The following is a 13,017-nucleotide window of genomic DNA, read 5'->3' as shown; positions in this document are numbered from 1 at the left end:
TGGTTCGTCCAGCAATAAAACGAAAAAAACACCCAGCATCGATGCAAGGACCAGCAGCAAATATCCCTGCAAAGTCGAATAAGGGCGGAAGTTGGATCTCTCGTTTACTCCTACATGTCCCGAGCACTGATGGTGTAGCAGTACACGTTCTTCAGAGGCATGTGCAGTACCATTGAGTTCAACTTTGGCATACTATATTTTTTCTCGGAGCGAAATGCTTTGTTGATCGAATTATGTTTGTTATGCCATTGCAATGGAATTCGTTAAGTCCGTCAATATAACCAAATTACTATTTTTTTAATCAAATCAAAATTACAGTATGAACTTTTTGTATGTATTTTTTGGTCACCGTTGCATATGATAATGTATTTGCTTATGGAGGGATCAGTGATGGACAAACGTTAATAAAAGATCGAAAAAAGAAAAGCGCGCAAGGAAGCGCAGGGCTGAAATTACTTTGAAAATTCAGCAAGGACGGTGTGATCAACAGTTAATTGATAGGTCAGTTTCCTTTTGCCAAATTTTGTTATTGTTACCGAGACTGGCTCGGAAAATGACTTAAAGCAAGAATGAAATTGTACAATTGTCCCATATCTATTTAATCAGTTCACGGTATGCCCAACCTGAACACGCTAAAGCTTTTAAATCGCCCCTACCTTCCCAAACCACACCACGTCTGATTGCAAACACTCACTGCAAGCTCCTTCAACCTATTCGAGCCAGACTGCTGCTGTTGATACTGTTATTATTATGCAGGTTAAGCTCCAAACTACCCCCGGGGGTCAACTACAGAACTATAGTGGTGGTGGTAGAAGTACCATCAGTATTGGTAACGAACCAGGACAACGACCGAACCGCGCGAAATCTCCAGCCAGGAACGACCAGTTGCTTGCGACCGACGAGCCCAAACTCCACTCAAAGACTGGCCGAGCTGGCACGAGCCTTCCAGGTCTTGCTCGAGCCTCGACACCGTCCTAGAATGGTCCCCCTCGCACGCTTGCTCAATGTCAAGCATTCCCATTTCTGCTCTGCTTCTCTCGATGAGAGTTGGGATCCACTATGGCTCATGAGATCCCAGACAAGAAAAACACAGAGAAGACATGCTTGGCCACATGGTGGGTCGGAATTTTCCCGCGTTTTCCATCGAGACCGCATTGAGAGCTGCTAGTTGCTTGTGGTTACCATGGACAGTGTGTACAAACAATGACGCACACACATATGCCGTTCATTGCTATAAAAGGGTTTGGGCGTGGATTAGACTGTTACGAAATAGATATACGTAGTCGACTCAAACAAAAAATAACTCGCCTTAAAGAGTTTGATAAATGCCATAGAAGACAACATGCATGTAAAAAGATTTCACTAGTAAAACAACCCAGCAATTTATTTCCAGGCACTTATCCTTAACCAACTTACTCGCAACAAGTACCTATTAGACTGTTCAATTGATTTCTATTGAAAATGAGACAGATCTAATTACGGATAATGTTTTGAACATAACACATTTTTTCATTCGAAAAACACGCACAAAAGTATCTATCATGATTTTTTTCAAATAAACGGCGAAGTATGTTTTTCCAGAATTATTGAGCTATATTATTTCATAGGGGTATTTGGGTGAAAAGGCATGAAAAAGAATATTTTCCATCTCCTCCTACCATACATTACTATATCTATTGTCACATCAACTCTCAAATAATATGATTACTCTTGTCTAGTTGTGCTATCGGGTATGGTTTGGGAATATTTGTCATCGATTCTACTCAGAAGTATTTAAAAATCGTGTTTTACCCAATAAATCACTTCATTAGTTAGGGACACGGCAGGTATTTCCGTCCATCGTCGTAGGGGCTAAAATCAACGAAAGCAACGTACATTTGCTAGAACTCCACTATAGCAGAACGTTTCTCCTGAGCTTACGATTTGGTACGTATGAGTTTTACAAAAAAGCGTCTTTTTTATTGGTTTTCGAGACTATGACGAACAGACGAAAATACCTGCCGTGTCCCTACTGTTTCCCAAACACTTATAAATATCTATACAATATTTTATGACAATAATATCAACAGTTATCCGTGAATATTATAATTTTTTGCAGAGTGCACTTTGATACTCATTTGACCCCAAAGGCCAATATCCCTTAAATTTCCAACTTCTACCAACAAAATGTATATTAGGGTGGTTCAAAAAAACGATTTTGCTCCACAGCGCTCATCTGATTCTGTATCATGAGCTCATTTGGATGAAAACTGATTTAGCACAAGCCGTTTTAAGTTTGCATGCAAATTAGTATGGGAAAAATTTATTTTTTCATTATACTGATAATGACACTTCGTCATTAACTCAACGAAAACCGCATCACTCAATAAATAACCAAATAAAACATTTGCAAAACTATTTACTTCATTAGTTTTTATTCGGCAAACATTTATCAATATCTGTTCTACAATTTGGGACAATAATATCAACAATTATCTGTAAATATTATCTTTTTTTTACAGAACACACAAAAATTTCAAAAACAATTTTTTTTCAATTTTCGGAGTGGTTTTCAATCGTGAATAATGCACGTAAAAAAATTTAATGTTGTTTATTATTAATATTTCTAATACTTTTTTGCCGAAGCAGGCGCTTAATGACATGTATAAGAAAAAACTTATACATCGCATTAGTCACATACATTCGGAAAATTATACTTTTCATTAACTTATGAATGTTATTAGCTTTTTGATACGGGCTCATTAATTAGGTGGCATAATGAAGAGTATAAGTATTTTCGAATGGTTTTTTGCCATAACATATAAGGTTATTTTTTTACGTGTGGCATTGACTATTTTATTTTAGCACCGACGTTTCGATCCGGGGATGGGATTTTCTTCACGGTTCGATGGAAGTTAATTTGTTTATTGCCGCGATATTCGTACGGAGTTTTGTCACTTGATAAGCGGAAATTGTTCCTGGCCTCAGTGGACACAATATAGATCACTTCTAACACATTTCAACACTAATTTTATAACACACTATAGAGGGTATTTTGCAGCCAAAGGATAGGTGATTACATCCCATCCCCGGATCGAAACGTCGGCAATGAAATAAAATTGACAACGCTATTATTTACGACTGAAAGCCACTCCGAAAACTGCGTTACTCTAGGAATTCCTCCGGAATTTTCACCAGGAATTCCTCCTGAAGTTCCTCCGATAGCTCCAGAAGTTCCTCCGGAAGTTTCTCCATAAATTCCACCAGAAGTTCCTCCCGGAACTCCTCTGGAAGTTACTCCAGAAGTTCCTCCAGAATTTCCCCCAAAAATATCTCCGGGAAGTGCTTCGGAACTTCCTCCAGAAATTACTCCGAAAGTTCCTCCAGGAAGTCTTCTGGAAGATTCTTCTGGAATTCCTCAGAAAGTTCCTCCGAGAATTCCTCCGAAAATTCTTCCAGGAATTCTTCCGGATGTTCCTTCAGGAATTCCTCCGGAAATTCCTCCAGGAATTCCTCCGAAAGTTCCTTCAGCGATTCCTCCGGAAGGTCCCCCAGAAGATCCTCAGGAAGTTCCATCAGGAGTTCCACTGGAAGTTCCTCCAAGAATTCCTCCGGAAGTTCCTCCAGGAAGTCCTACGGAAGTTTCTCCAAGAAGTCGTCCTGGAAATTCCTCCAGGAATTCCTCCGGAAGTTTCTCCAGGATTTCCTCCGGAAGTTCCTCCAGGAAGTTCCTCTAAGAAGTCGTCCGAAATTTCCTCCAGGAATTCCTCCGGAAGTTCGTCCAGGAATTCCTCCAGAAACTCATCCAGAAATTCCTCCGGAAGTTTCTCCAGGATTTCATCCGTTAATTCCTCCGGAAGTTCCCCAGGATGTTCCTCCAGGAAGTCCTCTGGAAGATCCTACAGGAATTTCTCCGAAAGTTTCTTCTGGAATTATTCCTAAACTTTTTCCTGGAATACTTCCAGAAGTTTCTTCCGGAAATTTTGGGGATTTTTTTCTGGTATTCTGCAGAAAGTTCTTACAGAATTGACCCTTCTTTATTGCTCTCATCAAACGCTGCACACCTCCGGAGACATCTTCCTTGGCACATTTATTTCACATTTTGGTCATCTGAGTCGCGTCTCGAGCTGTTTATCCACTTTTCTTAAGCTTCCGCTTCATTATATACGCGGTTTTTGAGACATTCTTCCTTGTACAACTTAGAGTCCATCGTCTTATTCGTCACGAACACTTTGGTCCTTGCTCTGCAAATTTGCCAATAAAAGCAAACTTAATCTCGCAGGAACAACTCCTCGTGCCGTCGCCATGCAGAATTTTTGGTCAGGAAGCTGTACTAAATCCATTTTGATGTAGGTTCCACCATCGATGAGCAGGATTATCAACGGGGTGTGCAGAATTGTTTCTCTCCTCTCGGCTTCCATCTGGAATAATTTTTGACTCGCTGCACGAAACACCATGAAATATATCCCACAGAAAGTAGGCGCCTAGGTAGACATACCACTGTAAAATAATTCTTGCAGCGGTCACTTTCCGTGCCGCTGCAATACAATAAATGATTCCGGATTCTAACTGGACAGAGCCCTTTATGCACCTGGTACAATTCGGGATTCATGCGACGCCGCCAGATACCGTTCTCCTATTTACCGCCGAGTATTGTCCGCAGCACCTTACGCTCAAACACTCCGAAAGCTCTCCGATCAGCCTCCTTCAACGTCCATGTTTCATGGCCATATAAAGCCACCGGAAGAATCAGAGTAGTATACGCGCGAGTTTTGTTTTCGTTTGCAGACTACAGGACTTAAGCTGGTTACGAAGTCCGTAATAAGCCCTATTTGCAGCTGCAATACGCCTTTTCACCTCGCGGGTAACATCATTATCGCACGTCACTAATGTTCCAAGATACACAAATTCTTCTACCACTCCAAATTTTTCACCATCCAACACTATTTCGCTACCACCGATATCGTCCGCAAATCCCAAGAGCATATGCGATCTTGTGATAATGGTGCCGCTTCTTTGCACACCAGCTCTCCTAATCGCTCCCTCGAACGCTATATTGAACAGTAGGTTCGATAGTGCATCACCCTGCTTTAATCCATCTAAGGTAACAAATGACGTCGATATTTCATCCGCAACCCTTACACTTGATTTCGATCCGTCCAACGTTATACGAAGCAGCCGTATCAGTTTCGCCGGAAAACCATTTTCAAGCATAATTTGCCATTATTCATTCCGTTTCACTGAATCGTACGCCGCCTTGAAATCAATAAACAGATGATGAGTCTGCAAGTTGTGCTCCCAGAATTTTTCAAGGATTTGTCTCAGGGAAAAAATTTGATCCGTCGTTGATCGGCCCTTACGAAAACCTGCTTGGTATTCGCCGACGAAGGACTCTTCAAGCGGTCTTAATCTGTTGAACATAATACGGGGCATAATTTTGTACGCTGAATTAAGGAGGGTTATTCCTCGGTAATTGGCGCACTCCAATCTGTGCCCTTTTTTAAAGAGAGGGCAAATGAGGCCGTCCAACCAGCTAGCAGGCATTTCCTCGTCTTCCCATATTTTCGACATAATATGGTGCAGCACTTGGGGCCCTCCTTTGCCGTGCGGTAAGACGCGCGGCTACAAAGCAAGACCATGATGAGGGTGGCTGGGTTCGATTACCGGTGCCGGTCTAGGCAATTTTCGGATAGGAAATTGTCTCGACTTCCCTGGGCATAAAAGTATCATCGTGCTAGCCTCATGATATACGAATGCAAAAATGGTAACTTGGCTTAGAAACCTCGCAGTTAATAACTGTGGAAGTGCTTAATGAACACTAAGCTGCGAGGCGGCTCTGTCCCAGTGTGGGGATGTAATGCCAACAAAGAAGAAGAAGAAGATTTAATTTAATCATAAATAAATAAGGTAATTCATACTTAGTTGGCTAGAATTTAATGTAGAATAAGATGAAGCTAATCCTAATTTTTAAATGTTCTTGGATAAATCTTATTTTACTTATCGTTGAAGCCAACACTTTTGTATAGAATTCTATTGGTTGTTGAAAAAACTATTTTTATCGCTGACGACAACTTGGAAGTTGAAAAATATGTATTTAACAAGATGTTATACACAGAATTCTGTTTTTACACGATTTTGTTTCGATCGTATTTTGGATCTTGTAGCCTCAATTTACGACCAAAATCCATGCAATATGTTTCAAAAACTCCTAAATAATCCAGAAAAAAATCAGATGGTTATTCATATACCTACGACAAACATTTGAGATGATGAAAACTGAGAAAATGTAAATCATGCTGAAACAGAATCCTGTGCATTTCTTTGATATACAACTTAAAAAGGGCGTAACTGCAAAACGGGCCCTACGATTTTTGCCTTTCTCGTACAACAAAGTTGTACCGAAAGGCTATCATTTCACTCCGAAAACGAACTTTTGATAAGAGTTCCGGAGACCTATAGTATTATATACCAATCGATTCAGCTCGACGAGCTGAACAAATGTCTGTCTGTCCGTGTGTGTGTATGTGTGTGTGTATGTGTGTGCACAAAATGCTATAAAAACATTAGCCAATTTTTCACATAGTAACTGTAACCGATTTTCTTGCAACAAGTTGCATCCGACAGAGACTAAAACGATGTTGATCACTATTGAATTTCATAATAATTGCGAATCGCATAAAAAAGATTATATTAAAATAGTGATGAGACATAGTCACATAGAACAATAATGCCTTGCATCTATGAATATTTTTGAAGTTTATCCGTGGCTTACTCCCATTAAGAGTTTCATCGTACTATAAAGATGCTCGTGTTGCACGCATTTAGGCGTAAGTATGCTCTTCGTTCAGTTTCATAGTACTATGAAATTGTCCGAATGTCAAAATTCGAACATAGGAAATTCGAGAAACTTTTGGCAGCGCCATCGGTCGTCTACTAGTGTAAATTTTCTATCATAACATTAGACGGTGTAACTGTTTTGCCTTTCTTGTGCATCATCGAGGTGTAAGCGTAAAGGCTACATTTATTACCTTTTTGCGCGAGAAAGGCGCCATCACCGCTAGGTGGATTAATCTGGGTTTTTTTTTCAAATTTCACCCAGAAATGCAGTATAGCCCCAGAATTCAGCTCTATGTATTAGTTTTGATGGAGAATTTTTATTAAGAAAATTATTTATTGTGTTTTTATTGTTAATAACGGTCAGGGGAGCACCGTATATGCATGTTATCTTATGAAGTACTTACTTTTACAAAATAAAATGCTATTAGATTCGATATATCGATGTCGAAAGCGAAAAAATTTATATCATTGACAGCAAAATATCGATACAAAAATATCAAAACAATTATATTGATATTCCGATATTCCGGGAACATCGAAACGTCCCTGGGTAAGTGTGTGAAAAATGTTTTTCGGCCATAACTTCTGATCCCATAGTCCGATTCGTTTTGTGACCACCGAAATTCTGGTTAACAGGTAGTGCCGATGTGATTTATGTTCTGTTCGTGTTTCAGCTTCCGCTTTACTTTTTAATTTTTTTTCCCGTTTTACTTCTCCCGTCGTACAACACAGATTCCACGGATTTCGCGCAAAGTAGAGCAGTTTACAACGACTTTTTTATTTCGATTCATACCAAGGGGCCATCCAGAAACCACGTGGTCATATTTTTGAAGATTTTCAAGAACCCCCTCCCCCCATGTGGTTTATCGTGGTCATTTGGCAGACCCCCGCCCCCTTTTGACCACGTGGTTTTTTTCAAGTACAAAAAAAATAAAAAAAACCTTATATTACTAAACATATGGTTAATCCGATCAATTTTGAAAATGGACAATTTTAACTGATTCAAAATCAAACTAAACCCAGCATGGAAATTATAAATTTTCATGAATTCGAACATTTCGATTATGTTATCAAGTTGTAATGTGTATCTTAGTATATCTAGAACTCTCACATTTTCGATGCATCAGGAGGATATAAAAAAATGTGGGCTCGCGAATATGTTATAAAAATTTCGAAAAAAAATTTGTAATGGTTTAAAAATATTCCAAAACATCCTTATATTTTTTATTTCTTTATTGGTGATTTTTTAAAACAATTATGAAGTTCATCACTGAATATCCCTATAGATTCCTAAGAGTATTTGGGATATTCCGTAGCTCTGAAGGTACTGGAAATTCTTAAGATATATTAACCTCAGCGAAGCATCTGAACTGAACTGAAGGTTTTTCTAAGGGCATACAAGTTTTATTCAGAATCTCTCTTTATAAAAAACTCTCTTCATTATGCCAAGATTCTATGATTCTAATCAGAACCGTAACACAATGTCCTTAATATTCCTTTGCCTGAATTATACAGTTTTGGCTTAAAATGCAAGTTCTACAGTCTTTAATATCTTTGGGTTCCTTTTGGTATTCTAGAATTTATTGTTATATTTTGGTATTTAACCCTCTCAGGACGATTTTTGCCTTTCTCGTACAACTAAGTTGTACCGAAAGGCTATCATTTCACTCAAATTCGTACTTTTGATAGAAGTCTCGGAGACCCATAGTGTTATATACCATTCGCCTCAGCTCGATGAGCTGAACAAATGTCTGTCCGTGTGTGCGTGTGTGTGTGTGTATGTGTGTGTGTGTGTGTGTGCACAAAATGCCATAAAAACATTAGCCAAATTTTCACATAGAAGCTTTTAACCGATTTTCTTGCAACAAGTTGCATCCGGCAGAGACTAAAACGCTGTTGATCACTATTGAATTTCATAATAATTGCGAATTGTAAAAAATAGATAATATTAAAATAGTGATGAGACATAATCACATAGAACAATAATGTGTTCTGAAAAATGCCTTGCATCTATGAATATTTTTTATCCGTTTCCTTGCTCCGTGTTTATCCGTGGCTTGCCCCCATTACGAGTTTCATCGTACTATAAAGATGCTCGTGTTGCGCGCATTTAGGCGTAAGCATGCTCTTCGTTCAGTTTCATAGTACTATGAAATTGTCCGAAAGTCAAAATTCGAACATAGGAATTCAAGAAACTTTTGGCAGCGCCATCTGTCGTCTACTAGTGTAAATTTTCTATCATAACATTAGACGGTGTAACTGTTTTGCCTTTCTTGTACATCATCTAGGTGTAAGCGTAAAGGCTACATTTATTACCTTTTTGCGCGAGAAAGGCACCATCACTGCTAGGTGGATTAATCTGGGTTTTATTTATATGGATTTAACGTACATATTTAGGGGTTTCCACTCGATCTTGCCAAAACTAGTGTAGAAAGAACTAAAAAGTCGTACTTTTTTTGGCTGTCATAGGCCGAACTGCTCTGAAGTACATATCCTCGAAAGTATCAAAAATCATGTCAAGAAACAAAATGTCCTAAGACATGATATTACGGAGTTTTGAAACGACCCGATCAACCAAGTCCTGAACGATGTATCCGTGCATCGCTAAGCATCCAAGCAGGTTCATTGAGCCGATGCGATTTCATTTATTACTTTCACAAGCTACAATAGACCTTCCATGAGTCGATGTTCTAAGATACGATATCGACTGAAATGAAAACTCAGCCTAAAAAATTTAAAAAAAATTCCATAACAATTAGGAAATTTCCAATAAAGAAATCATGGTATTAGCAATAAATAAATATTAAATTTTCTACAAATAATGCAAAATTTCCATAAACAATTAAGAATTTTCCACAAAACAAAAATAAATTAAAATTGATTAAAATTAAAATAAACCCAAAAATTGCAAACATAAAAGAAGAATTTTCCATAAAGAAATCAAAATGTTCCACGGAAAAATACAAACATTCCATAAATAAATCAATATTAGAAAAATATAATTACAAAATTTTCAACAAAATAAATATTTTTTTTATCCAGAAAATAAAACCTTTCCTCGAAAAAATCAATAAAGAGCATTGAAAAAAAAGGAAATTTTCTATTAAAGAATATAAAAAAGCAATAAAATTAAGCATTTAAAAGCGTTTGAAGTTCATGGAAAATTTTATCAATTTGATTGCTTTTCTTTCTTATTTTCTTTTTTTTATTGCTTTTTATTGATATGAAAGAAACCTAGCATTACCCAGGTGTTGCAATTGCACAATGAACTATTTGCAGCACCGGTTACTTACTTGATACTTGATGGGCTACAGCTCTTCGATGAACCTACGCCGAATGGAGTATCCCTCTCCACTGGACTCGATCCTGGGCCAATCGCTTCCAGTCGCCCTGAACATTGAGCGCCCTCAGGTCCTCTTCAACTGCAAAAAGCCATCGTGTACGCGGCCTTCCACGAAGCCTGCGGCCTCTTCCGGGTTCTCTACTAAATATAATCTTCGCTTGACGTTCTTCCGGCATACGAACAACGTGACCAGCAGCACCGCACTCTAGATCAATTGCCGTGCGTTTGTTTTGTTTTCCATAACAGCTGACCCAAAATTGTATTTTAATGACTTTTTACATTTCCCCGTTAAATTCACCAACTTTTTGTATACACAAACCTTGCGGATCCCAAAACGAATCGATTAGGGAAAAATCTTACAAATCGGTCAACCCGTTCGCGAGTTAAATCGTCAGGAAGGAAATTTCAACTAATTTTTATTATATAGAGATTATGTGGAGGAAAAAATATTTATTTTGTGAAAAAATTTGTAATTGTTTATTGCTAATATTGATTTATTCATGAGAATTTTGTATTTTTTTCGTGGAACATTTCTTTATGGATAATTCTTATTTCACAATTGCAATTTTTGCTTTTACAAGTGCTAATTTACTATTGTTGAAATTTTTATCGGAATTTACTCTGGAGATGTTTTGTTTTTTTTTTCATTAACAATTTGTAGCAAGATTTCCAAGCAAAATTTCTCAGAGAATTGTTCAAAAATCATTCCGAATGCCAGCACTTTATCAGGGTTGTATGAAGTAATGTCAAAGTTTTTCAGGAAATTTCTTTACTGGATTTTTCCTGAATATCCACAAGATATTCTTTTTTTCTGAAGACGTCAAAACTCTAGCACTGATGGTTTTCGAGTTATCGGTTTATGTCGTGAAATTTGACGAATCCGACCATTTTGCTACGGGGTGGAGGTCCCCATATCCTCATGTGTCAACTATAACCAAGGCAGAGCATTCGTGATTAATCATAGATTAAATCATGATTAATGAATAATGGGTTATTTAATCATTATTCATTAGTCATAATCATACAAAAATATGATTTAATCATTAATCACTAATCATTAATCATATAATTCTACATTCAATCATTAATCACTAATCATATTCATAATTGTTTTTAATTTATTCATCAATCATCAATTTTATTCATTGCATACATCGCATTTATTCATTAATCTTTAATCATAATCATATAATTTTATACCTTTTAATAGATCAATTTGGAAGAAAGGTTATTTGACTATTGATCACTATGCAAATCATTTAATTTGATTATTCATAATCATTATTCATTAATCATATTGATCGTTAATCATTAATCATACATATATTCTGTCAACATTTAACCACGATCGGTAATCGTTAATCATACTTCAAACGTTTTATTCATTATTCATAATCATTATTCATTGTAAAAAAATATTTTAATCCTTAATCATAATCATTAATCATTGTCAAAAATGAATAAATCATTAATCATAATCTTTAATCATAGAGTTAAATGATTTAATCATAACCAATTTAATCATTCATTGAAAGCTTTATTCATTAACGCTCTGAACCAAGGCCACTCGTCGAAAAGCCGGTCCTGAAAGTGTTCTCTTCTGGCTCTTTTACACAAAAATGGATTAATTTGGTGAGATTATTTCACTATGTTTTTACTAGCACTTCAATAAAAATAAACTAAATACACGCTGAATTTCAAATTCAGAAGTTTGTTTATGAATCCATTAGAAAAATATATACATATAATATATAAAATAAATAAAATATATAAAATATAAAATATATGAATCCATTATCAATTTGTACTTTGTAGGCATAAAGAGACCTTATGCCTTTTGAGCTTCGTTTTGAAGCTCAAAAATAAGAGGCGCTTGTGCATATGGAAGATATCTACATTTGAGAAGATATCTCAAATTCTGAAAGATTAAAAAGGTTGCCATCTCCTGAAAAATTCAATACTGAATTGAAAATAATCTTCATTCACTAGCGCCTGAAAGTGCAATTATGATAAACTCACTTCCATCACCTCGATCAACGTTTCAAAAGACGGTAACTCTCGAAACTTTCGATTTGACTGTAACTTTCTATTTATAATCTTGCTGTAACTTTTTTAATCAAAACAAATCTTAAAATATTGGCATATACATTTCTGCAAACGTTTTATACAGATATTGTATTAAAATAATACAAAATTGTAAGAATAAATAATTTTAATAATAATAATAATGTTATGCCGAATTTGGAAGGTTTTTATGCAGAACTGTATTAAAATCTGCCATTCGCTGGTTGGGTATTAGCTAATCGGGGATAAACTGCCAACTACCACTCCGTAGAATTCGCCAAAAATGCTACAAAAACTATCGAAAATCTGCAGGTTATGTCATTTGGGAAATACAGGTCAGGTCAAATTTCGACATCATCACATTTGACTTGACAGAAATTTTACAAAATACTACAACGCGTGTGCTCGAGTGTTACGGCCCATATTATTTTTCAGGAAACAGTAACAGTGAAAGTCTGAAATAATTCCGCCACCCTCCATCTAATGCTTGTTTACCCGAACAAATCAATCCGAATTCGCTTTTCAACACCATCTCAGCAAAGTTGAAAACATCTTAAGAAGTCCTCGAGCAATGTTGTTTTAGGACATTAATACCTCAACAACTTCGACTTCCAACGAAAGAGAAAATAAAAGTATTTCCATCACTTTTCATTCCGTTTGGACTGCCCTTAACAGACATCGCAATCATAAATTGATAAACACTTAGCCAACAGCAGCTATTTGCTCCAAATGATGTGGTAAGATAAACAAGTCATTCCCTTTTTTGTTGCCGTTGATTCCTTCCTGGTACCGGA

The 13,017-nt window shown here is 36.8% G+C and overlaps 1 protein-coding gene across 14 annotated transcripts in view; it reads right to left on the bottom strand.

Annotated features, from left to right (window-relative positions):
- Window positions 1-904, bottom strand: part of LOC134213289 (adenylate cyclase type 3) — a 149,327-nt gene extending 148,423 nt beyond the window's left edge. For 10 of the 14 annotated variants that reach the window (XM_062692198.1, XM_062692201.1, XM_062692199.1 and 7 more), the window contains exon 1: window positions 695-904. The gene's annotated coding sequence lies outside the window, so the exon portion shown is untranslated. Of the gene's footprint in view, window positions 1-656 lie in introns of all 14 variants that reach the window. The other 4 variants (XM_062692200.1, XM_062692203.1, XM_062692204.1 and 1 more) reach the window with 2 other exon arrangements.
- Window positions 905-13,017: the final 12,113 nt, after the last annotated feature.

This window comes from Armigeres subalbatus, chromosome 2, assembly GCF_024139115.2.
Source record: "Armigeres subalbatus isolate Guangzhou_Male chromosome 2, GZ_Asu_2, whole genome shotgun sequence".
In the NCBI taxonomy this organism is placed as follows: Eukaryota; Metazoa; Arthropoda; class Insecta; order Diptera; family Culicidae; genus Armigeres; species Armigeres subalbatus.
The sequence above is the reverse complement of the archived record's forward strand: the minus strand, read 5'-3'. Positions and strand labels throughout refer to the sequence as shown.